General features: G+C 40.6%; 1 long non-coding RNA gene across 4 annotated transcripts; it reads right to left on the bottom strand.

Annotated features, from left to right (window-relative positions):
- Positions 1-1,212: 1,212 nt before the first annotated feature.
- On the bottom strand, positions 1,213-24,567 carry LOC102549488 (uncharacterized). Of its 4 annotated transcripts, none has more exons than XR_005502580.2 (5): positions 24,499-24,567; positions 21,314-21,511; positions 20,424-20,499; positions 19,023-19,175; positions 1,213-15,853 (listed from the first exon to the last, which is right to left on the bottom strand). It is a non-coding gene; the product is annotated as an uncharacterized LOC102549488 (long non-coding RNA). The 4 variants fall into 4 exon arrangements; XR_010064977.1 differs by having other exon boundaries at positions 16,829-19,175; XR_005502583.2 differs by having other exon boundaries at positions 24,396-24,511.
- Between the last annotated feature and the right edge of the window lie 1,359 nt (positions 24,568-25,926).

Consider the following 25,926-nt stretch of genomic DNA (forward strand, 5'->3'; position numbering starts at 1 on the left):
ACCCTTATAGAAGAAGGGGAGAGGGAGGGGATAGGAGGTTTATGTATAGGAAACTAGGAAATGGAATAACATTTGAAATGTAATTAAAGAAATATCAAAGAAAAAGAAGACGACAAGGACGACCTGGGGTCAACACCTGAAACACACATACAGATCACAACACTCTATAATGTCAGTTCCAATGAGCATTGCCATTTTTTAGCCTTGCAAGCATGGGTTAGCCAAGGCAGCACACATGTAAACATGCAAAGAACACATGCACATGAAACAAAAAGAAATGTTTGAAAAAGATCTGTAGGGTTCATTCTGTATTGGAACTTACTTCTGCTGAGCTCTGTACTTTGGTCCCTATCTACATGGAGTTGATAAGAATCTCAACTGTATAATGAATTCAGGAAATATTGAAGATTTCTTCACTTTCCTTTTCTTGTGTGGTCATCTAAGAAACTTATGTTTCCTAAAGTCCTGTGTCTAGGGTATTTTCTTTCATTGTTTCTTTTTGTGATTGACACAGGGGGCCACTTCATAGAAAAGATTTACATGGAACTGGGTATAAAATTCAGACTGCCCCAAGTTTATTAAATGGCTTGTTCTGTCCCTCAGTGAGACAGATACAGGCCAGATTAGGGCAGATTAGTAGTAGATAAAAACATATTAGGAAGCGGCTGTCCAGTGGGTTCAGAGATCTCACAGGGGAAAAAGAGGGAAGTCATGCTTGTAGGCTAAAGCAAGGCAAGGGTCTTGGGGTGGTGGTGACTTGGAAGGTAAGAGCTGGGATTATGTCCAAATGTGGTAAAAAACTGAACCCCTGTGTACGCACTCCTGGGTGGTTTGCTGGAAACTAAATAGATTAGGCTTGATGATATGTTGGTCCAGAGTTTGCTGCAACTGGCAGGGAGTTTTCTCTGTGGAATCAGGTTTGGGGAAGAAGTGCAAATGTGGTTTTCCAGCTTGTGCAGGAAATGAGCAGGTGTTCTAGCCTAACATGTATGATCCTCCTCCTTCCTCTTACTACATACTGGCATTAAAGATGTGATACACCAGACTAAGTCCTTTAAAATGTGCCATATTTTGTGCTGTGCCTTACCATACATATAGTGGAACTGAAATGGAGTTAGAGTGAGGCATATCTCTTGAGACACAACTCAAATGACTATTCATCCCAGATATGGAGCACAGGACAGAACACAGAATAGATAGGAACAAATGCCATCTTGGTGAACAATGAGTTTTATTGGGGTTACTTACAGAATTCTAGGGGAAAAATTACTTACAGAAGTAGAAATTATTCAAATACAGAGTCATCATCAAGCACGACAAAGCATAGGTGAGATCTCACAAAAGCTGGGAAGTGGCAGCACACTGCACAGCCTACAGATATCACAAGTGGGAGAGTGTTCTGTGAGGAAGCTCAGCATATACTATAAAGTGACTCAGTTCATCTTCTAGTCAGTTCAGCTACTTTGTTTCTGCAAGGCACCTGATCTGATCTGAGAGTCTTTAGAGCTTGCTTTGACTGCAAGTCTTCTTAGAAGCTTTGCATCATTGAAGAAACTCTCAGCAACCAATAATGTTTACTCTGGAGAGGGGTGTCCTAGTGAGTCTGTTCATTTCAGGGACTTTCTGAAGCTAATTTGTTGATTACCTTCTGGATAAGGAGCATCCCTGTAGGGTGTAATTGTTCAAACTCCCAGGAAACAGCAATATAGCACTCTACCCCCATCCTGCAGCTCTCACATTCTTTCTGCCACCTCTTCCGCAATGGTCCCTGAGCCTTGGAAGGGAGGTCACAGTTATCCACTTATGGCTAAGAATTAGGCCACTGTATCACAGTAACAGTCCCTTGATCTCAAGAGCTTCACTGATGATTGAGTTGATGCTGACAATTTGACAATGTATGGCATTAAAAGCCCTCTTGTTTAGAAGGCAATATGGCAGCAACATCTAATCCATCTAATAAAAGGACAGAAACTGTTCCCCATTTTGACCTGTGACCAGCACATCTAAAGGCTTATGTCCAGACTTATAGTATCAGATAAACTCCCTCTTATTGAGTGGGTCTTCATTCCAATCAGAAGACATTTGGACTTCTTCATGTTAACCCAGCAACTACAGAATGAGAGGAACATCCTGTTTGGCTTGTCACTAATTTAACAGCACGGTACATAGGGAAACAGGAATGCTGGTGACAGATCTCTACCAACAACCTGCATAGCACCCTCTTTCACTATGATTGCCTACCAGCAGGGTGGGAGCTTTTAGATCAGTCCCAGCATCATTCCTATGTCCTATAGTCAACAAATTGTCTTCAGCAAACAGTGTCTTTCTATTTACTTCTGGCATACAACCTGCATTAGTAGCAATAGAATGTATGCTTTGTAGGCTCTCAAGGGTTTCCATGGCCATCAACTCTCAGGTATGTAGCCGATCCATTGCACTTGGTTTTCATTTAGTTACCACATGCCTTCTGGGAGTTATCATTTTTTATACAGGAAAGATACCATTTGTATTTTTAACTTTCAATTAACCCAGCCCCACTAGGACTGTGAGGTAGACAGAATTACCCACGAACCTGGATGGCTCTCCAATAGCTTGCAAAACACTCAAAGATTACCCTTGTGTCATTCATGTAAGAGAATGTTTTCCAGAGGATGGGCAGGAGAAGGCCATGAACCAGCATCCCCTACCAAACCGAGGGATTAAAAAATGACCTTATTGAAGCACTCAAACTGTCTCTTTCATCTATTCTAAGCAAGGGACCATGAATCTCAGAAGTTCACAACCTAGAAGATACTAAAGTTGAACATAAGCAAAGTCTAACTCACTATGGAAACGTTTTATCCAGTTGTATCAGTATCACTTCCTCCACAGATTAAAGTAGGTATAAAACAATGACATTAGCCACTAACTGACTTAGCTCCCTGTAATGCTCAGTCATTTCTCTGAGCTGTTAGATTACTAGATCCTGGAGCTCTTTCATAGAGCCATCTACATATCTCCATCCATCGTTAGCTCAGTAGGTCTGACTTAATGGGATCGACCTACTCAGGAACAAAGGGACAGCTGACTGTGCTCTTGCCTGCTGTACCCGCTAGGTTCATATGTGTGTGGAGTGCTTGCTTAGCACTGTAGCTGTCTCATATAGCTTTAGCTTCCCCCATTCCACAAATGTCACTCTTTCAGAGTTTATACCTGAGCAAATCATCCCCACGCCTATCCTGAACCTTTCCAAGAAGGAAATACACACTGCTTATTCGTTGGGAATGTTTGCCTCTGACCTGATAATCTTCACCTAAATATTCTCTCACAGATGCCATCAGCCTACTGTTCCTTGGAATTTTAAGCAATCCAGAAGCCCTTTAGCACAAAATTTGCCATTCCAGGAGTGAGTATTTTTGTTGTTGCTGTTGAGGGATAGAATGCCTACATCATACAAATCATTCTACTTTTTCTTTGAGGAGCCCAGACAGACCTCTTCCTCTACTTTTCCATAGTCTTAGCTCATCAAGGGCGCCCTCTCATTTTCCAGACAGTTTCCTTCTTCCTCTAACACATTCAGATCAGCAAAAGCTTTGACTATTTTTAAAGGGGCAGCAAGGTTGTTAACATTTTATAATACACTGGATCAGTCCACTGGATAAACCTTTTCTTTTAGGAGTCAAATGAATACAATTTCATTGTCCTAGTAAAAGAGCCAAACACAGTCTCTTCTGATTTTTCACAGAAGATTTTGTCCCTCTCTTTCGGTCTTCCATTCCCTGATATTTAGGGCATGCCATGGAGTTAACCATGTGTTTCTAATGGATTTGACTTGTCAAACCAGTAATGAGTTGTTTCCCTCACACAGTCTCGGGTTACTTTTTTTTTTGCCTTAAGGAATGGTGGAAAGTTACATTACTCAGCTTTCCCAGCACTCACACTGATTATATTTAATTCCTATCTTTTCCTGTAGCACCATGAGTTAGGTGGCACCAAGCTCTTTTGTTCCTTGTTTAAAAGCCTCTTTTATTCCAGCAGTTCAAAAGCTAAGAACTTTCTGATGACCATAAGTTCTTGTAAGAGACCAATGTTAGGGACCTTACTGCATGTTGGATTATAGATTTTTCTCTCTTTTCCTACTATAGCTTGGACTTGAAGTGCACCTTTCATTGCTCTTCCTACCACTCTCCCATCTGCTCTTTGACCCACTTTCCTGGCCAAACCAGAAGTTCAGATGGAGGACACTAGTCACGTCTCCCTTTTCATGTTTCATTAGTTTCTTTATAAGATTATCTCTCAATAATCTTGCTGCCGTCTCAACAAATCCAAGTTGTGAGCCTTAGGAACTCTCAGAACCTAGGCACAAGCTTATCCTCCTAGGGAGGCTCAATTGTATTTTGCAGCAAGAAACTTCAGGATGAGAGACCAGTTATAGAAGCCTTAGAAAATGTCAGCCCATGCTCATGGAAACACACACTCATGATGACATCTGATGACTGTGCCAGGGTGTTTGTTATACTGAATAATATTCAATAGAGGTGTCCAGAGGCACACAGTATAAAGTTCTTTCCACTGATATTGCAAAGCTCACTGTCATCCTGTATTTTTTTTACTGTACGACTTCTGCTTAAAAATCACAAGAAACCCAAAAATTGAATAGCAATTTTTGTTCAAAGTTTCAATTCTCCCTATCTTGTGTACAAGTTGGAGGAAATTTTAACTAATTAGCTATGAATATTTGAATCTACAAAATGTTCCATAGTCATATAAGCCATAAGAAATGTGAATGTGCTAGGAAAAAACAAAAACAGAAGCAATAACAACACAACAAAAATACATCATCCTCAAAAGCAGTTCTGAGAGAGGACTTTCAAAATCACACTAGAATATTTTTAATTGAATACTAAATCCAGGATATAAAAGATGCTTCAAAGCACTTTGAATATGAGCATGTAAAGGGAATATATTTAATCACGAATATGAAGTCAGCCTGGCAGATCAAATCTGAGTACTGTATAGGATAGGACTCTACATATGTTGTACAATAAAACAGACACAATTTCTCAACTCGCCTCTGCCTCTAAGGGACTGAACCATTACCCCTACCTTTCTCATTTTGTCCTCTTGAAGAGGAGCTTCCCTTACATAACCTATCCCACCATGTACATGAGCCTCCTTTCAGGAACACAACTTGAGGAAAGACTTAGAGCATCATGGATTCCGAGGATTTATTGTCAACAAGAAAATCTCCACAGACGTAAAACAGGAAAAATCCCAGATGTCATCACTGATAGCACTGAGAACCTAGACATAAGCACATTCTCCTAGCAAGTATCTCTGGGTGAGCGCGCAAGCTGAGAAGCCTCAGCATCTTCTCATACAGGGAAACAGACGCTCAGGAGCACCTGTGCTAGGAGTACCAGAGCGAGCCCTGGAGGGCGTGTTGTGCGCTGGGGATTTAGTAGCACAAAGCATGAAACGATTCCTATTGCAATGTCCATCCCTGGGGTGATCAGTGCTGAGCCATGTCCCATTCAGGATGTCGAAGAATTCCAAGAACAATTGGCAGAATTTATCCTGAATCCTGCATTCTGAATCACCTCTTATAAAAATCTATTAAATCCATTACTGACTTCGAATGACACAAAGAGGGCCCACTGTTATTGAGGTCATAGCATACCCATGGCTAAGCCATGAAGAAGACACATCACCAATGTCTTCACAATGAGTAACAAAGGAAAAAATTCCCAACCACTCAGTAGGATGCTTTTTGATGAGATAATAAAAACAGGAAATAAGGCATGCCTTAAGAAACAAATTTAAGAGCATGTAATGGCAACATGTTTGATCAGAAAACATTCACTCTGTGCCTGTCAATTGACCTATGTGGTTGCCAGTTAACAGAAACTTAGTACTCAATAGCAGAGCACAAAAACAGGAGTCTATCAGGAAACACCCTTTATTGAGGTAAACTCAGGAAAAATCAGATACAAGTATTTCTGGTGCATATAGATAACTTTTCAGGATGGACTGAGATTTTCCCCCACCAAATACTAGAATGTGCAGATGCTTATATAAAATACTAAAATAAATTCTTGCAATATATGGTTTTTCTAAGCTTGTAGGGTCAAATAATCGACCTATATTTTTGTCGCAGTTAAATTAGAGATTAGCTAATATTCTGGTGATTCATTGGAAACTTCATTGTGCTTACAGACCCCAGAGTTCAGGAGAGGTAGAGAAGATAAAATAAACACTGTTGGCGACCTTAGCTAAATTAATCTTAAAGACTAACAGTAACTGGGTGACTCCTCTTCTCTTAATTCTCTATAGAGTACAGAACTCCCCATACTAGATGGGGCTCACACATTTTAAAGTTATGTTCAGTTCACCTACTTACAGAAGTTGTAACAGAAGCAGATGAGTACTAATTATTATATGGTTTCAAGGGTATCCAGTGGGTACACAAACATGTTTGGCTTAAACTTTGTGCTTTCCATAAAATACGCCAACTGTCTAGTTGGAGCTCCACCACCTATAACCTGGAGATTGGGCCATAGTCAACACACACTGCCAGGAGTCACTAGAGTCACTGAAAGGGTTCATGTGCTACAGAGTTACAGTGTGAATGCACTGCACATCCATTTGCAGTTGGAAATAGCCTGGCTAGCAGGAGGAGAATTGAACCTCAGAACTCCCTGCTGTCTCCCACTGATGAGCTCCTGCCCATGCTCCAGTGACAGCACAAAACGTAGCCCTGTAACTGTTCTCATAAAAGCCCACGATTGGGCCTTCTAGTCATAAGAGAAATGGGGGCCAGGAGAGGCCAAATCTTTTAAATTCAGATGTCCTTTTGGAGGATCTGACTTAAGTTTGAACTCAGGTAAACTAAAAGGCTGATACCTGGCATTAGTTTCCAAGTTACCACCCCTGAAGAAAACCTGAGCCTAGCTACAGACTCTAGGCTAACTAGCCACAATACCTGTGGCTCCAGGTTTTAACCCCAACAAGCCCCGTGTCTCCAGATTATTCCCCCAAGAAATACACACCCCCAGATTACAAGCACAGCCCCTGTCTAAGGAACAACAATGCAGGGAAAGCAGGAATTAAGTTTATGATATGATCCCTGAGCACCAGCCAATTATGTTAAAGGCCAGGGTAGCTGTCCAATTCAATGCTTGCACACTCACAACCCACCCCGCTTGCAGTTTATTATAAAGCCTTGACCAGTAGACATTCAGGGCTCCTGTCTTCATGCAAAACCTCCCTGTCAGTCAGTAGTAAGCTGAGGGGCCCGAGCTAGCTCATATAAAATAAAGGTCCTGCTGTGAGAACTGCACCAGAACAGCTCCTGTCTTTTATTTGGTGGGAATGGGGGTATCACTAGCAGTTCCCTAGCACTACAGTTCATTTAGGTATCTCTGATGTGTAGTGTTAGGATTTGTAAATATAATCATTCCTAGAACAGATTTATTCCAGGAAGACATCATTTAACTATATATTTATTCACTTGTATACCTTATCACTTCTACCAAGAGAAGGAAATAGTGAAAATATCAAATGAGCTTAAAGCCAGTTCCTTTGAAGAAAACATCTCCCAAAAATTATGTCATGGGCACTGTTTCAGGGACCTTTGGCTTTCTATCTTAGGACTAAGACCTTGTGTTCATCCAAATACTTAGTGAAGGCAAATATAGACTCCCTGGTCATGTCCGATACTGAGGTCCTGAAATCACTACATCATTCTCATATCAAACAACTGTTGCAGGTCATCAAGACAAGGATGAAAATCCTACCTGGATGTGGAAGAGGAAGCAAAGTTAACCTTCTAATACGTGGCACTAAATGTGGGTGTCTGGCCGAAGAGGAGGAGGCTGCAATATGCTATGTAGGGGACACTTGTGGATATGTCTATCCTTCACATACCCACCATATATTTAAGTGAGTTATTAAGCAAGATAACATCTCAGTAGCTTATAAAGAGCCCCTTAAATTTAGTGACTTAGGTGTGAGGAGAAAACTCAGCTCTCCAGTGGAACCTCTGCATTTTGATCTCCTGCAGTGTTCAGAATACAGTGGGTTATCTATGAAAATACAGGACTTGTTTTGATCCTCTACGTTTTAGAGACTGGATAACTCTCAACCGTAGATGCAGAAAATTCAAAGGTCCTTAGAAGAATTCTAAAAGGAACCCTGATCCCATTAGAATCTTTTAAAAGTGTTACTGAACCCAGGAAGTCCAAGATTCTTTAAAGCAACAACAATATGTCCCTGTAGTGGCAAACAGTGAATTAAAAGGTAGAAGGTCACTGAGCAGTGCAAATTGAAGTGGGCAGAGTTGTAGACAATCACACACACAACCTCCCAACTTCCCATTGACTCTGAGGGGGAAGTGTCCTTTCCTTCAAACCTTCTTTTCACCTGGTCTACCAGAGCTGCCTGGAGATGGGAGGAAATGGCATGAGGAAACACTGTGACGTCTACTCCTTCTTTCTTTAACAGAATGTATAAGGCAAAAGCTTCCCACAGCGTGGATATTGTCCTTTTCTGAGGAACAGGAGAATCTGAGAGACAGAACAGCAGCACCAGCTCCAAAGATTCACTGTACTGAGCAGGTTTGCAGAGTATTCATCTTCACAAACATCAAACATGAAAAACCCAAGGTGTGACCAGTCATAGCTCAGAACCTAGACACAAGCACATCCCCCTTTAGAGGAGGATCGCTTCATTTTCTAGGGAAATAGACAAGAGTAAGAGCACAAGCATAAAAGCCTCCAATGTTAGCAGCCCATCCTCCAAGTAACACACCCTATGGATTACATACAGGATTAGAGCCAGGGTTTGTTTTAGACTGAATATTGTATTCCAGAAAGGCTGTGTTGCACACATTTGGATGTAATTATCACTGACATCTGGAGTTTAGGTGTATAGTACTAGGAACTAATTGGGTATCTCCCATTCAAATTGACAGAAAATTCAAATAATACATGGTAGATTTCATGCTGAAATCTTGTACCCCCACTTCGACTATCATCACATCACTGAATAGAGATTGATGATGAACTTCATCAATTCAGGACAGAGGTTGTCAAAAAGAGAATCATAATAATGGAAGGCCTGGCACACCTGTAGATGCGCCAAGCTGAAGACAATTAGAAAGGATCCTAGAAGAAATCCAGAGGGAGCCAGAATCCAAATGTGGATTATAAATAATTAATATGGAGTGAATATGAAATATAGGATATAAAATATGGTTTAAAACAACAAAATTATGATCCTAGGATCATTATTCACTCCTGTTTGGTCTTGATTTGCTCTTATATTCCCAAGCCCTTCAGTTGTATTTTCACTACTTCTTTAGGTATGTCTAACTTTTAATTTTATACACATAACAACATCTCAGTAGATTAGAAAGGGCTCTCCTCTACAAATTGAAAGGTCCCAAGCTTCATGCTATCACTAGATACGGTTTTCCCAAGGTGTTGTGGCACACAGAGTATGAAGGGCTTCCCTTGACAGGCTGTGGCCTGTATTGATACTATACTACTTAGTTATATGATATCTCCCATGTCAGAGAAAGAATTCAAAACTCAAAAAGCCAGGTTTACCAAATGCAAACTTCTCTGCCTGATCACCTCTCCCAAGAGTTTAAAAATCTACTACATCAACAATTAAAGAGAAAATCACATACTGTCCTGTGGTTCTGAACATTATGGCACACCCATGGCTGATCCATAATGAACACAACAAAGATTTCCTCAGAAGAAATCCAAAGGGATACCAGACCCCTACCTGGCATTAGAAAAAATTAATGGGTTGCTAAATAAAGTAAGTCAGAGGTACTTTAAAGCAACCAAAGTCCAACCATGTTTCAGAAAATATTTCATTATGAAGAATTTCACCAGGCAGTGTCAATGTGACCACAGTAGACAGTAGAGTTGTACAATGACCCCATGCACAATTTCCAATTCCCCACTGCATTTCAGGAGAGTACAAGTGACCCTCCACTCACACTTTTATGCCAACCACTCTAGTTAAACTGCCCGGAGCTGAAAAGTAAAAACATGAGGGCATCTCTTGGTCTCTTGCTCTTTTTCTCCTCTCTTGCTCTCTTTCTCTTATCCTCTTGCCCCTTTGTCCCTTCTCTCTCCACCTTCCATCTCTCCATGTGCTCATCGCCGGCCTCTACTCTTCTCTTTCTCTACTTCTCTACATTTCTCTTCTCTCTTTCTCTGTCTCTCTCTTTCTGTTTTTCTCTCTTTGTCTCTGTCTCTGTCTCTCTCTCCAGCTCTCTCTGCCTTTCTCTGTCCTACCCTCTTAACTCCCTCCCTATTCCCTGAATAAACTCTATTCTATGCTTTAAAAAAAGACATGAAGGCAGAGTGTGCCTTCTACTGTATCTTCCCTGAAGACCTTCACAACTAAAGCTTCCCAACAACATGGACACTATCCTCACCTCAGAGATAGTGTTCGCGAAATATTGAGAGCAGCATCCCCTTTAATCTTTCTCTGCGATTAAGAATGCTTTCAGAGTTTTCCTTCCACTACAAAAAACCCCAATATGTGACCACTCAGCACTCAAAACCTAGAGAAAATCACATCCTTCTCCACAGGGGCATTGGGTCCTTATCCAGGGAAGATGCCCATAGGAGGAAAACAAGCATAAATCCTTCAAATGCTAGAAGCCTGTCCTCCAGTGAAACATGCCCTCTCTAGCACTTCCATGGTTAAATCATGGTTTGTATTAAACTGAATATTGTGTCCCTCAGGTGCTCAGAAGCACAAATGCTGGAACTCTATGAATGTCCCATACATAGAGACAGAATTCAATGGCTGAAGGGTAGATACGTTCATGAAACTTCTTCCTCTCATCATCTATCCCCAGAGCTTGAAGACCTACACAATCAGTAAATTGCAGAGGATGCCAGAACAGGTTCATAATACTGGAAGTCCTGGCATGCCTGTAGCTACACCAGGCTGAAGACATATGAAGAAGGGCCACAGAAAAAATCTGAAAGGAAACAGACCTGGAATAATAATTATATTAAATGCAGTGCGAAATACAGGGTATCAAGTAAACCCTCAAGCAACAAGATACATTGAACCACATTTAATCCTATATAATTATTTGATTTGCCAATGAATATTTGAACACAATAGACAGAGGGAACAAAGTCCCAGGTAAAACCTCCTGAGCTCCCTCTGCTTCTCAAGAGGGGAACCAGTGTGTCTACACTTGCCACTGCTACTACCCTAAACATGGTAAAGAGGACACTACCAGAAAAAGACTGACCTTATCACTTAAGACTTGTCACAAAACAGGACTCACAGAGAGACTGGGTGGATCCTGAGATCTAAGGGATTATTATCAACAAGCACACATTTACCGACTTCAAACTATGATCACTGATAGCACAAAGAACCTAGGCCAACCACAGGCTCCTCTGTGCACTGAGGCCCTTTCTAGTGAAGACGTCCAGAGTAAGAACACAAGCGTAGAATGCTTACAGACAGCACCCATCCTCCAGTGAAACAGATCATGAGTAGCAACTTTGATGGCTGTGCAATGGTGTGAATAAGGCAAATACTGTGCTGCATGGGTGGTCAGGAGCATTATCTGAAGGGCTTCCCACTGATACCTTGGGCCTTTCGGTTGTCCTCTGCTTTTTAGTGACAATGCATTTACATTCACAGTGACAGGAAATTCAAATAACAGGTATTGTTCATGAACAATATATATTGTTTTTTTAAATATACTCACACAGTAAACTCTCTTAAGAGCTTGAAGATCCACTTAATGAAATACCAACAATGAGGCTACAAGGAGAGCAACAATTATCATATCACGACACACCTGTGCATGCCCAGTCATGTAAAATCATCAATGATTCTTTTAAGAGAAAATCCATAGGGACATTGCTCAAAGGCAGCATTAGAAATGTTCTTAATGTGATAGGGAATACAAAAGATCAAGGCCTTTTTGAGCAACAAAACCACGAAAAGAAAACCTGCTTAATGCTGGAAAAGATGACCTTATTGGCAGCACAAATTTGAACACCATAAAAGTCAGGGCTGAACCCTGAAAGATTCATGACCTCTCCAACCTTCTCTGCTTCTCAGGAGCAGAATTAGATCACATTTACAAGTTGAGCCTTGGAGTGGTCCTCTAAGAATTAGTAAGCATTCACACCCCTATCAGAAAGACAGAATTTGGGGTTCCAATCTCAGACTTCTTCCTGAAATATGAGTCCTGGATTGTTTCGCACAACACAAACATTTATACTACATCAAATACTAATAGCAGTGAGTGTCATGAAGTGCCTACATTCATGTGTGTATTGGACACCCTTGCTTGTTCTTTGATGGACACACGTCAAAGATTTTGTCAGTCAAAATCCTAAGGGAACCAGATCTCAATGTTGCCTTCAAGATGTTTTTCATGGGGTACAAAAAGTATCCACCTGTCAGTGGAAAGGTAATTACAATAGAGGCTAGGGTTGTCTAATATCCCCTGAATAAGCTCCCAACCTTCCTCTGCATTAAAAGAAGGATGAGGGACCCTCCCTTCACACCTTCTCTTGGACTAGCTACCTGATCTGTCTGGAGAGAAAAGACTGAAGAAAACGTAATGTACTCCCCCCACTTTCTTTACTGAAGAGGGCCTTTCCCGAAGAGGAAATTTACCAGGCAAATTGCACACTAGAATGTCCGTATGCTTCACTTCAGGAAGAGAACTTGGAGAGGGACTGAGATCAGTGTCTGCTCTGGTGTATAATCATTAAGTGTGTCTTCACAAATCATGATTATTACCAGACTGCATGGATAGCACTCAGAATCTAGACCCAAGCCCATGTTCCTTGTGTTTCTTTTCCAGCAAGAAAGCCCATGGTGGGAACCCAGCTTAAATTGCTCAGAGGACAGCCGCCCATCCTCCTGGGAAACAGACCCTCAGGAGCATATCAAATATCAGTGTGTCATGTTCAACTTTGGTCTTGCCCTGAGAAAGCAGGAAAAAGGGTACCATCAATAGTAATTTAAAATGCCTCCATGCATAAAACAAAATAAAACAAAACAAACAATCAAAATCCTAACTATTGAGCGAATTAAAATCGTGGCAGCAAATGAGGGAGGTCACAGAGAAACCAGCTAACACATGTAGGTAATATGGTAATGAAACCCTTTTCTACTTAGTCATGTATGCTTTGAATACTGGATTCTTTTTTGAATCCTATATTCGTGACATAAATATAGGTGTTGATAATGTATCAGCAAGATTCATTCATTGATATAGCCCAGATAGAAAACCCATCCTGTCCTTACTCCTAACAGGAGTCCTAAAATATTTGAACGAGATGTAGAAAGCAGAGGATGGTAGCCCTAGAGTTGTGGAGGATGGAGGTAAATATAGTGAAGGAAAGAGTGGAACACTCAGGAGGAATTAGAGACTCAAACCCAGCTCAGAGCCAGCACAGCCAGAGCTTAAGTCCTGCACATTTCTATTAAGAGACCCTTCCATGTGTCTGTGTCAAGTGTTGTAGGAGGCGCTGTAGTCTCTGGAGCTCATACCACAGAGTGGAGAGCAACTTGCTGAGGATGCAGACAGTCACAGGAGACAACAGAGGGGTGGGGAATTATAGGTGGGAAAACAGCAAGGTCCCCTCTTATGACTAGGTGGTTTACTGCTGGTAGGACATAGTGATTTGTCATACTTCCAGCAAATGAAAAGACACAGATACATTCAAGTATATCTAGCTGGAAATGGAGTTTTCTGCCTCCTGGGACATATGTGTAGAACAATTATTTTTTATATTTGCATAGGTACCACAAAGGATCTTGCAATTACAATGTCCTTGCTCCTGATGCTGCTCCTGGTGCTGTGGCTATTACTGCTATATTTTTCTTTTTATTGTACTATGAATGAACAGATACTTTTGTTACACAAATATGAACTTTCCAAAAGTCCATGCTAGAGATACTGAAAATCATCAACAACAACACACAGCATTGTCAAGGCCTGAGACCAGCCTCATAAGCAAGGTCAGGGATACAGCTAACTCTTTGAACGATACACCCTGAGTGGAAGAGAGGCACTCAGGTGTTGCTCCCTGGCTCAGGCCAATAGAAATCGGTGGCCTACTACACGGAATGGACAACAGAACACTTTGTACTTTTTACTGTAAACTCATGTTTTCAGGTCTCTTTGAATGAAGAGGCTACTACATCCTCACCTAGAAGGAAGGCCAGATCCAGATGCTCACGAGTCCATGAACTAAGCAACACAAGAAAAATAAAAATGGCTGTTGGTTCCTGGAACATCCAGCCCTTGGCTATGCCCCCTTGTTGTAGAAGGACACTGTCTCTGGAAGTTTGCAGACCTTCCTCACTGAGAGCGGTGCATCTCTGCCCTGGCAGGAGCCAAGTCCGTGTAGGGTGATGCTCAAGTCCCCTCTCTCCACCCCCTCACCTGCTGTGTACATGGGCACTGAGAATTTACAGGTTTTACTCTAACACTAGACCTGGTAAGGGATGCCAAGTCCTCAATAAGATGATGCGAAAAAGTTATAAACTGACAGGGACAATCATACATGAAACTAACAGTGACCACAGTGCTATTTTATATGAGTGTGCTATGGAGCAGTGACTTTAATCAATAAATGAAGAACTGAACCATGATGCAGAGAAAGAAGGAGCTCTGTGACATGAGGGAAGCCTGGTTTATAGAACAAACTCCAGTCTAAACAAAGATAAAGATGGCTACATGATGAAATACTGTAATTATAATTGCAAAACTATACTGTGATGGTTTCTATGTGCTTGGCCCTGGGACTGGCACTGTTTGGAGGCGTGGCCTTGCTGACGTAGGTGTGTCACTCTGGGTTTGGGAATTAAGACCCTCATCCTGGCTGCCAGGAAGCTAGTATTCTGTTATCAGCCTTCAGATGAACATGGAGAACTCTCAGCTCAGCCTGTGCCATCCCTATCTGGATGCTGTCATGCTCCTGCCCTGATGACAATGGACTGAACCTCTGAACCTGTAAGACAGCCCCAATTGAATATTGTCCTTATAGGAGTTAGCATGGACATGGTATCTGTTCACAGAAGTCAAAGCCTAACAAAGACAATTATAGAACTGATTTTTGTTAAAATTAACCCCAAAAGTAAGTGTCCCATAACAAGTGCTGCAACTCCTCCAGAGTCACTGTCATCCCAACAGGCAGATTAAGGGCAGGGACAAATACAGCACTGTGATCCAAAGATAAAAATGTTTACATTTGCCATCACCCAATATAAAATTATGAATTGATAGTGCAGCCCTAGTACCATTAATATTGAAAATATAATACCTGTGTGTTTTCAAGGAGCTCAATTTAAAATATGATGTAACCTTAAGTTCCTCCTGCCTCTGGGCTTTGTTTCCCCAGTTTATTCACACCTGTCTGCCACTGCTCTACAGGCAGTAGGACCTAGGAGAATGGAGCCCAACATAACGTGTATTAAAGGCTTATACTAAAGCCATTTTCTTTCAAAGCCTCAGATATTGGAATCACTCTCAAGTTCAATATATAATTCTCCTGAGTTCAAGCTGTGTACAATCACAAGAACTAGCTACAAGTTGCCAAATTATGTTTTTCCATAAAGGCATATAAAGGGTAGTTTAAACCTTAGTTAAATTTCAACAGGAAGCAATAATGAGCAATCTGAAGTAAACTCATTCCTATCCAAAACACCAGGAAAAGAGCATGAAAACACAGTCCATGGACAATTTGGGATCTTGAAGAAACTTTGGTCATAAGGCCATCGGACTCTTAGGAATATTCTCACAAGCACTCAGAAGTCTTCTCACAGGACTCCATTCCTGGACCATGTCTCATACCTGTCAAAGTAATAGAGGCGTTACAGAGACAGAAAAAGAATTAATGGTCTCTTCATTGGTGCGGAGTACAAAATATTCAATCTAGCTCATATTTTGGTCCAACACAGTCAACTAACCTCAAACCTTGAGGGATCCCAGAGATTGAACCATTAACCAAACAATATACATGGACTGGACGTAGCCCTTCCAAGTCATAAGTAATAGATTACACCTTGGTCTTCATGAAGGCGTTCCAAAAAATGGAGCAGGGAGTTGTCAGTGACTTGTGAGATGAGATTGGGAAGAAAGGGGTGCTGTGGTACAAATGTAAAGGTGAAGATAGATAGATAGATGATAGATAGATAGATAGATAGATAGATAGATAGATAGATAGATAGATAGATAGATAAATACACAAATAAATACATAAATGGAAAGTTTTTCTTCCTGTTTGCACCCTGGGGTGAGGTGTCCTGAAACCGCACACTTCCATCTAATGTCCAGGTACTGAATCTCTCACAATGGTAGCTATGACTACAAGTGAATCTATCAGTAATCATTAAATTAGATTGTAAATGTAGATGTCATCGGGTATCATAGTTTGGAGAGACCATTTATCAGCTAATCCTCTGAGTAGACTTGAATACAGACAGTTTGGGGAACAGCCAGGTAATGGGATACCAGAGAAGACATGTCTAGGACATCAGACAAGAACATATTAGGAAGAGAGTAGGAAAACAGACACCTAGAGGGATAGATGGATGGAATGGGTGAGAGTTTTGCTAGATAAAGAAGGCATAGACTAAATGAAAGTGTTGCGTTCTCCAATCCTTCATGTAGAGCACTGCATGTAGAGTGTCCTTGGTCTGCCAGTGCCTGTGCTTTTAGAACTACAGCCTGCAGACCACTATGACATGGGATCCTGAGTACTCGACCTGTATTAGACATCACCATGCTATGGGACCCTCTATTGCCAAGGAGGTACAGGAGGCGTACCTGTTGTGCATGGCTACCGGTCCTCCCTGATGTCAGCATGGGATTGGTGTCCCATGAACCAGACAACAATGGAGCAGCATGCCATTGGGCTGCTAAGTATTGCGTTTCTTCTATTGGGCCTTATTCCAGTGGCATCCTGGCTACCAGTTCACTCAGAGCATTGTGAGGTCAACCTAAAACTTACTTCTTCTAGACCCATGGCAACTGGGCTTGTGCTGTAAACTCACATCTTACCCTATTTCTTATATTGGGCTTCTTGATAACAGGCCTAGCACCTGATGGAATGTGTTAGCCATTTCTAAGTTAATGGTATGTTCTTGGGGGCATCATGCACGCATGTAGTGATGTCTGTGTTATGACTGCACTAAAAAAAGCATGCACATTGTATGCTTGGGGTATTAGTATTGTGGCTCAGGTGTCCAAGCCATTCTCCACAGAGTGTCTCATCTGTCGTGGCCTGACCCTTAGCTCCTTAGGACACAGTGCAATATCACAAGAGCCTAAAGCTCTGCCCATGCCCTTCTCAGTGATCTCACAGACATGGTACATAAACTGTTCTGTGTTAGCTACCATAAGCAAGTCAGCAAAGTGATAAAATACTGCAAACACCAAAACATAAAACAAAGAAACAACACCGTTACAGAGAGATATTTCCTCATAAAATCTGTAACTGCTATTTTAGAAGCCAAAAGACATCTATTAAAGTATTGGCACTTGATGTCAACCCCTCCTTTGGATGATAGATCTCTGTGAATCCAAGCCAGCCTTGTCCACATAGTAAAAGTTGCAGGATGGAGAAAGCTATGTAGTGAGAGTCTGATTCAGAAAACAAAACAAAGATCAAAACAAAACAAAAAACAAAAACAAACCAAACAAAAAACAAAAACAAACAAAACAAAAAACAAAAACAAACAAAACAAAAAAAGCGTTACCCTCCTAAAGGATATTGTTTCCTTTCTTTCTAAACATGGATTTCCCTCTAGAATTGTGTCTTCTGTGAACATTTATAGATTTTTTCCCTTCCATGTGATTCTCTGTGTGTTTCCTCTGATCCTTCTCATCCTTTTCACTTTCTCCAAATCTCACTCTTTTGTGAATTTCTCACTATGTTTGGCCTATTTGAAATTTCAAAATATTATAGTCATGAGGATTATACCAAGTGCCCTTATCTGCCTAACACAGAGAACTCTATCTTCTCATCTTTTAACTTTCCTGAACATTGTAGGCCACTTTAATTCCCCCTAGTATAAATTTAAAGATTTGTCACATCCTCTACCCAGGTTCCTGATACTCTAGTTCCTTCTAGAATCAAAAATGGAAGATCCCTCATTTGTCCTCCACAGATCTTGTTGTTACTAGGCAGTATGGATTGGTAGTTGGTTACTGCATCCTATTTGTATGACATTTCCTTCCTCCAGGAGCCATGGTGGCACTTATTACCATCTGATACTATAAACACAAAAGAAAATACTCAAAACTGACATCAAATGGGGAAAGATACAGAATTGATAGAACTGGCGTAGAAAGAATTCATTTCATTGACCTCTGACTTTTATGGCTATTCTATCTGAGACTTGAGTTCCCTAATAAAATTTATTTATTTATTTATTTATTTATTTATTTATTTATTTATTTATTTATTTATTTATTTCAATAATAGTGCTTGTATATTTGTGACCCAGTGACTCTGACAGGATGCTCACCTCAAGTTTATTTTCAGTAATCCACAGTAAAATTGGACCTTTTCAAATTCAGTTTTGTGAATCAAAACAAATAGAATTGTATGAAAACTGCTGTGATCAAGAGAAAGAATAGTGCCGTTGTCTCAAATAATTCATGCGATGCTCCTTACAGTCACTCCTTATTTGACCCTTCCTCTTTAATTGCCCCACCCTAGTTACTTGCCCCTCCCACTGGTCACCATTCATTTGACAACCTTTTAGCTCTCTTTTTAAGAACACCAGGGTAGAATATCACAGTGTGTAAAAGTTTTACACCTCCTTATTTCTTAATTATCAGAATGCCTTTTAGATTGAATAATTTGTGAATGTTAATGTAGCAATGATGCAGTGGCATGTGAAGGCCAGCGGACAACTTCAAGGCTCTATTTGCCCTTTTTTCTTTATAATATCATTAATAATAATGAAGATTATTATTAAGATTTTTATTTATTCACATTGCAAAAGTTGCCCACCTTTTCTGTCCCCTCTCCACAGGTTCTTCATCCATATCCAGCTACCAGATTGTCAATGCGCCAGACTGCAGAATGCCAAGAGTGGTCACCTCACATGTTTATAGAAGACATGACCTCCCAGCATGCCAGAACACACACAGAGAGTGGTAAGGCCTAGGAAACAGACAAGGGAGTACAACCCTGAGACCGTTAAAAATAAAAGCATCCTTAATTTGTGCATGCATGTTTTTAAGATGCAAAAGTTCTGGCTCCCATCAGCTCCCCAAGTTGCCCAAATAGTTTCACAGTAAATCGCACTGTGACTCAAAGACACTCGGCAGCAGATTGGAGATCTTGTGTGAATGGTCATACTCAGACAGTCAACTTGATGGTTCTCCATCAACCAATAGGGCTAGAATGGAGTTCCCATTTTGAGGGATGCTGGTGATTCTGCTATTGGTCACGCTGAGTCACTTGGGAGGGATCTGATATTGGGTTTTGTGGTCCCACCAATGCCTAAAGGCTTCTGAAATGTCTCTCTGACTAGAATGCTGGAGAAGGGTGGAATGATTTCTCACACCTTCCCTTTCTCCATTACATGGGTGATTGTTGTATTTTATGCAAAGGAAATTGGTGACAACAATAAACATATTATTGATTATTGAATCATAATGATATTGAAAAATGATTAAAGTGCTGGGAGTATTCAACCATTGTGTGCCCAGCCTTAAGCAGAACATGAATAGCTATCCTTCAATGCTAAGAAGACACCATGGAAAGAGGGAAGAAAGAATATGAGTTACAGGTGATGGGACTAATTGCTGTGAAGCACTGACTTTATGAGAGAATGTGGCCATTAGACTTATCAATCCACCTACATGAGAATAAGGGGTCATTTGTCAGGTTCTATACTGAAAAGTCTTTAACATTCAATGATTGCCACATTCAATGCTGTGCTCTTTCCGAGGGACATGTTTATGTCCTAGTGAATAACCTCCAACCCCAGTCAGATAGCAACCCTATTTAAAACTAGTTCATCAAACACACAAAACAAAGAAAGATCTGAAAAGGGGAAGGCTATTCATTGAGAAGAATTGTAGGTTTACCAGGTATTAGAAGCAGTATTAGAAACAATGGGGGAGGGGTGCATGACCAAAATACACCTGAACATATATAAAGGAATACTGATGCCATAATCATATAAAATTGATAGTTATTAAATCAGAATAAAATTACAGATATGTCTTCAGGAAAACAGGGTGGAACAACCAGCATGCTACTTCTGTGGAACCTAAGACAATGGGGTTTATGGTTGGAAATTCATTCTTCTACTATATGGACTCCTGGGCTTTCATAAAAGTTTTCATTTTAATTTCTCTACATCCCTGTTTTACATACTTACAGATACAGGTTAGGACTTACCAATCCAAGTTTACTCCTGAAGTTTTCTATTTCCATTGCTACATCCTGAGTATTCTTTTTGAGCAGAAGAAATAATCTATATAAAAAGACAAAGCAAATAATGTATGTAAATATTTTAAAAATAAAATTTAAAAAAATTAATCTCTACAGGTAAAACCAATGTCTGTGACATTTTAGTCGTGGGAATGGTTCTTGCTATTGATAAAAACTAATTTTCATCCTTGACCCATCACCAGAACCAAGACAGAAAGATCATGAACAATCCTTGACCTTCTCTCCTAGCAATGAAGACATCTTCTGAGACTCTACCATTTCCCTTGTAGGAGTCCTTTCTTTCCTACCAGTAGATGATTCCCAGAGATTGAACTCAAATCATCAGCCTTGGAAACAAGTGTCTTTTCCAGTTCAGCCTTTGAGCAGCCATCTAGCTAAATTTATATACAAAATCTTTCTGTTGTTCTGATACTTTTGCAACTAGTTCAGAATATGTCAAGCAACTTTTGGGTTCACTAATTCCATAAAGAAAACAATAAAAATTCTACTTAGTTATTTAAATTACAATCAATCTCTGTAATATTAAAAAGATTGTGGGGCTGGAGAGATAGAGATTTTTCAGTGGTTAAGAGCAGTGACTTTTCTTCCAGAGGTCCTGAGTTCAATTCCCAGCAACCACATGGTGGCTCACAACCATCTGTAATGGGATCCAATGCCTTCTTCTGGTGTGTCTGAAGACAGCTACAGTATACTCATATGCCTGAAATAAATAAAAAATTTTATAAAAAATATTGTGTCTTAATTATTTGAATAAAATTAGCACCACAATGAAAAGAATGCCAATGTTCATGAAAATCATCAAAAGAATTGCACAGAATTTCCATCAAAATCATCACCTCAGACAGGAGTCTCAGCAAGCCCGACTCAGAAGTAGCCACTGGGACATGAGGTAAAGTCTAGAGTGAATCACCAGGAGCAGCTGAACACAGCATCACAGAAGACTCAGTGATGCACTGTGCTAACACTAGGACAGGCCGGTTAGTGCCAAGGGCCGACCACTGTATTTGGGTGTGGGGCAACAGGCTTTCTGTGACCTGAAAGACAGTGAGAATTTCATTAAAGTGAGAGAGATGAACGTGCACTTGCTCTGAATTCCAAACAAAATCAATCAAAGCGCCAGACTCAGTATGAGCACTAGACCCTGAGACTGTCTCCTACAAAAGTAAAAAAGAAGAGTCAGAAGAAGCTGTGTGATAAGGAGAGATTGTATTGGTTTGTGTGTGTTCATGAGCATGTAGGTTTCAGTGCATACATGTATGTTTCCATGTTGAGAGCTCAGTGGTAAAACTTAGTTGTCATTCCTCACAGACCGTCTACCTTCCTGTGTTCATTTTGTCTTTTGACAATTTCCTAATCAGGGACTGAGGATCACTGATGGAATTAAACTGTCTGTGTGGACATCCGTTTGGAAAAGCTAATGAAACAGTCTACAACATGGAAGCTGTAAGGACCTCACTCCACAGGCAATAACTCACCGAGAGATCACTGAAAGCACGAGAACACAATTTGACTCTGAGTTCCGGCTGTGTGTTTAACCCAGTTTAAACGAACCGTCTAAAAGTCAACCCTCTTTACCAGAACAATTAACACTCAAGCTTCCTTGCATCCATGTAGACAACTTTTATACCCTATGCCAATACATCACTGAAATCTTAAATTGTACGTTGTTCCAAGATCTGCAATAAACTATGTGTGCTGTTTGGGAAATCAGAAAATACCAGCGTTGAAAATACTCTAAAATCTCTCACACGTTTTGAATTCAGTATTTGGTTATTGGTTGATAAATATTGATATTTGCATTACTGCTTTTGGTCTTGGCCAGTTGAAGCCAAGAATTTAATCAAATTTTAAACCTCTGTTAAATATTTCAGTAAAGTTTCCCATCATTTTTCATGTGATATTTCTGCGCAGTTCCATTAAAAAAACAAACAGATGCCCTTTTAGTAGAATCAGAGACAAAGAAAGCATAAAAGACAGAAGTCACAACTGAACTCACTCTTGCTTATATATCTCCAAGGGAAAGGACTTTAATTCTGTGTCCTAATGCCACAAGGATGCATTCTAGGTTACTAGGACTTAGTCTCTAAGGTAGTGATGAGTGCAAGATCCATTGTACAGTGATAAGATTACAGGCATTAATCATAACATCACTCTCCTCCTCAAAGCTTACGGGAATTAATGTCAGGCTTCCATGGTTGCGAGGAAAGCACAGTTCCAACTGAACTTTCAACTGGGTTTTCAGAGGAATTATTTCTGTCCAGGAAAAAACAGTAAGCTGTATGCTGCTGTAGATTAAATAGTGCTCTCCTAAAAAATTCATTGGTGCCCTACCTCCAAAAGCTAGGATTATGACCTTCCTTGAAATTAGATTTGTCTTAGTTACTTCATCATTGATGAAATAAAATGCCTGGCACAACAAAATTAAGAAATCATTTATTTTAACTAACTTTCACAGGGTTTATTCAATATAGGTGGGCCCTTTGTACTTGAGGAGAATGTCTTTCCATTGCAGGAGAGTGTGGGAAGAGGACAGAGGTTCAGAGTACAAAAAAAGAGGACTAACAGTGTCCTCTCCCCCAAAACAATCTCAAATCAAAAACAGCCAAGATCCGTCTCCCACTGAGCAACTCATTGGATTGAGGCTTCACATTTCAAAGTTTCCTTAGTCTCTTCAGACAGCAATACTAGCTAGGGAAGGGACTACTGAGAATTAAAACATGAGTCTGTGGAGACATTTAAGTCTAACAAAAGTAAAGGTCTTAGAAGGCTTAATCATCTTGAGGTCATATGTGTGCAGACACTAAACAATTGATGTTCATGGGAGAAGCAATATTTGCAACAGGAAGAGCAGAAAGGGAGTAAGGGGAAATCAGAAGTAAAGAAAATGCATGCAAAGAGAGAATTGGAAACAATGACTCTACAAACCAAAAGACTGTGGATGGCCATCCAACAGCTGAAGGTAAGTGGTAGCAACCTAGTTTCTAAGAGCATTCTGGCTGAACAACCCAGGCAACTGTTAGGTTTCAAACCCTGAAACATATAACTAAAGTGTCTATTTAAAAGATCAAACTGGCAGCCAGGTTCTCTCTACATCCCTCAGTCATTTGGTCTCTCCTGGCTGGCATGCCTCAGCCCACACCCTAAATTTCCCCAGCCCCAGAGGTTTGTCTTTTCTTCCCTATAAAATAGAAATATGATGTTGGTTAATTGCTTTTTGAAACTTTGTGTCTCCTCATTGCTTCAACTTGTTCCCCTCTTTCCTTCTTCCTCTCCTCAGACGGCCCAGACAGTCTTCTCATGTCTCTTCTAGATTTTTTTCCAGAAGGCACTCCATCTTGGCTATGGTCAACCACATCACTATAATAATTTTTTTCCTCAACATTATTTAGCAGTAGTCATGTTCCTTTTTTCCCCTCAGCTCTTTGATGCTAGACAATAAATTTCTATTTCAAGCCACTGATTTCCTTACTATGCGATGGCAGACTTGGCTACCCACACTTATGGAGACTGGAAACCAACAGGACTGATTGACATTAAGATATGGCAATATCCTTTAGTAAACAACATCTATAAAACATAGGTAACCTACTTCAAAGAGTTCCAAATTATTTGTAAGAAGCAGGAGAACAAAGCTTTGGCTACTTGAAGGTGTAAGCACAGGAGACAGCACTCACTTCACCTGACTAACAGGAAAGTGCCCTGTTGCAGTTAGAGGCAGAAGAAACAAATGAACCTCATCTAATTACAATGTGTACATGTGAGAAATTACTGAAGATAGATTATTTTAAACCAAGTAATCATAGACCCAAAGTTTTGGTATATACAAAGCTGAAAGACCCAGGCAATGGTACTTGTATTATAGTGTACCATTATATAATTGACTATTTCTAATCTTTGTTGTACTTAACCCCTTCTTACCTTTGGCAAGAAGCCCACAGAGCGCAAGGCATGAGATGCCCCCAAAGATCTCCATGGCCAAGAAACAGAAACACCTCCCAAATGTTTTACTCAGAGGCCTTACCTGAACAACTGCTTCACCCGGAGGCGTTCGCTTCCTCGTGCCACTCCCAGTTAACTGCTCCACCCAGAGGCCTTTGCGCCCACGTCCTCGTGCTATCCCCTGATAAATGCTTCACCAAGAGACCTTGCACCCTTGGTAGCAGCACAAACAGAAGAGTTCCCGGGACACATTTCTACCAGTCGCCATTGTACTGGAGGCAGTAGCAAAGACTTCTTCCATCAGGACTGACAGAAACACACTCTAGGTGGGCAAAGGGAGCCTTCGTTTTCCCAGCAGAAGATGGGCATTAAGAAAGTGAATTTCTGTAGACCTAAAGTGAGTTAAAATGAATTTCATGTCCTATGAGAAAGGTGTGAGTTTTAAGGTACTGCCGTGAACGAGGTGTGATTGCAGCCCCGGACTTGCAGAAAGGTGCCTTGATATGAAGCTTATGCCGCATCAGAAGCAGCTTTGTATTCCAAGGTCTGGCAGAAGTCCAAGTGTATCAATTGTACAGCGGTTTGGATTCTAGGGAAGAGGGGATTTTTTTCTGTATGATTGAAAGTGAAATACTGGTAATCAAGCAGAGAAAACAAAGTATAAACCTCTTAAGTGTCGCTTAGTAAGTGCAGAGGTAGAGTTAAGTTCCTAAACTCTTGAATTCTGTACAGTCAACACTTTCTTCTGGCATTACTCTGTGGGATTCAGGTTTGAAAGACTCAGCATATTGTTATGGATTACCACCCTAAGCTGACAGATTTGGAATCCTCAGCTATGGTTGGCCTACAAGCACTTGGATAAAGACTGCTGTCACAGCATAATTCCAAAGGCTATGGATTCAGAATCTTGGGCTGACATTGAGGGCTGTCCAGAGAGCATTATATGGGCATGACCACGGGAACTGGCTTGTCCTGCCTGGTTCTCCTTATACACATAAACATAACCTACCTCCAATGAGATTACCACATGCACAGAGCTTTGAGTAAGGCCTTACACCTCCATGGCAGGACCTGGGAAAGCTTACTCATTTGTTTTAGTCTCTCTTATAACCACCAGGCTAGCCTGGCCTCCAGTATCAAAGGTTGGCCTCTCTGATAAGCACTCAGGTCCTAATATCCATTTAGAATTTAATGGCAAGGAGAGCTAATTCTTATGGACATGACAAGGTTACAAAAAGTTCTTGCTGTTTTTCTCTGCATGCAGTAAAACAAATACTGTTTTCCTTTCCCTCAAAGGATAGCAACTTTGGTAAAATTGTCATGATAATATCAGTGGCATTTTCTCTTTTCATGTTATTCTTTTCTTTCAGAGTTGAATGTCCTTATAGGAAAAAGAATCTCTTACACATCCAATAATCCTTATGATTAGGAGCAAGCATTGGCAAATGTATAGCTTTATGTAAAGGGCTGTGGAGTGGCATGTATTCTTAATGTTTTCGTCATTTAATGT

The sequence above is a fragment of the Rattus norvegicus genome, chromosome 3 (genome assembly GCF_036323735.1).
Source record: "Rattus norvegicus strain BN/NHsdMcwi chromosome 3, GRCr8, whole genome shotgun sequence".
In the NCBI taxonomy this organism is placed as follows: Eukaryota; Metazoa; Chordata; class Mammalia; order Rodentia; family Muridae; genus Rattus; species Rattus norvegicus.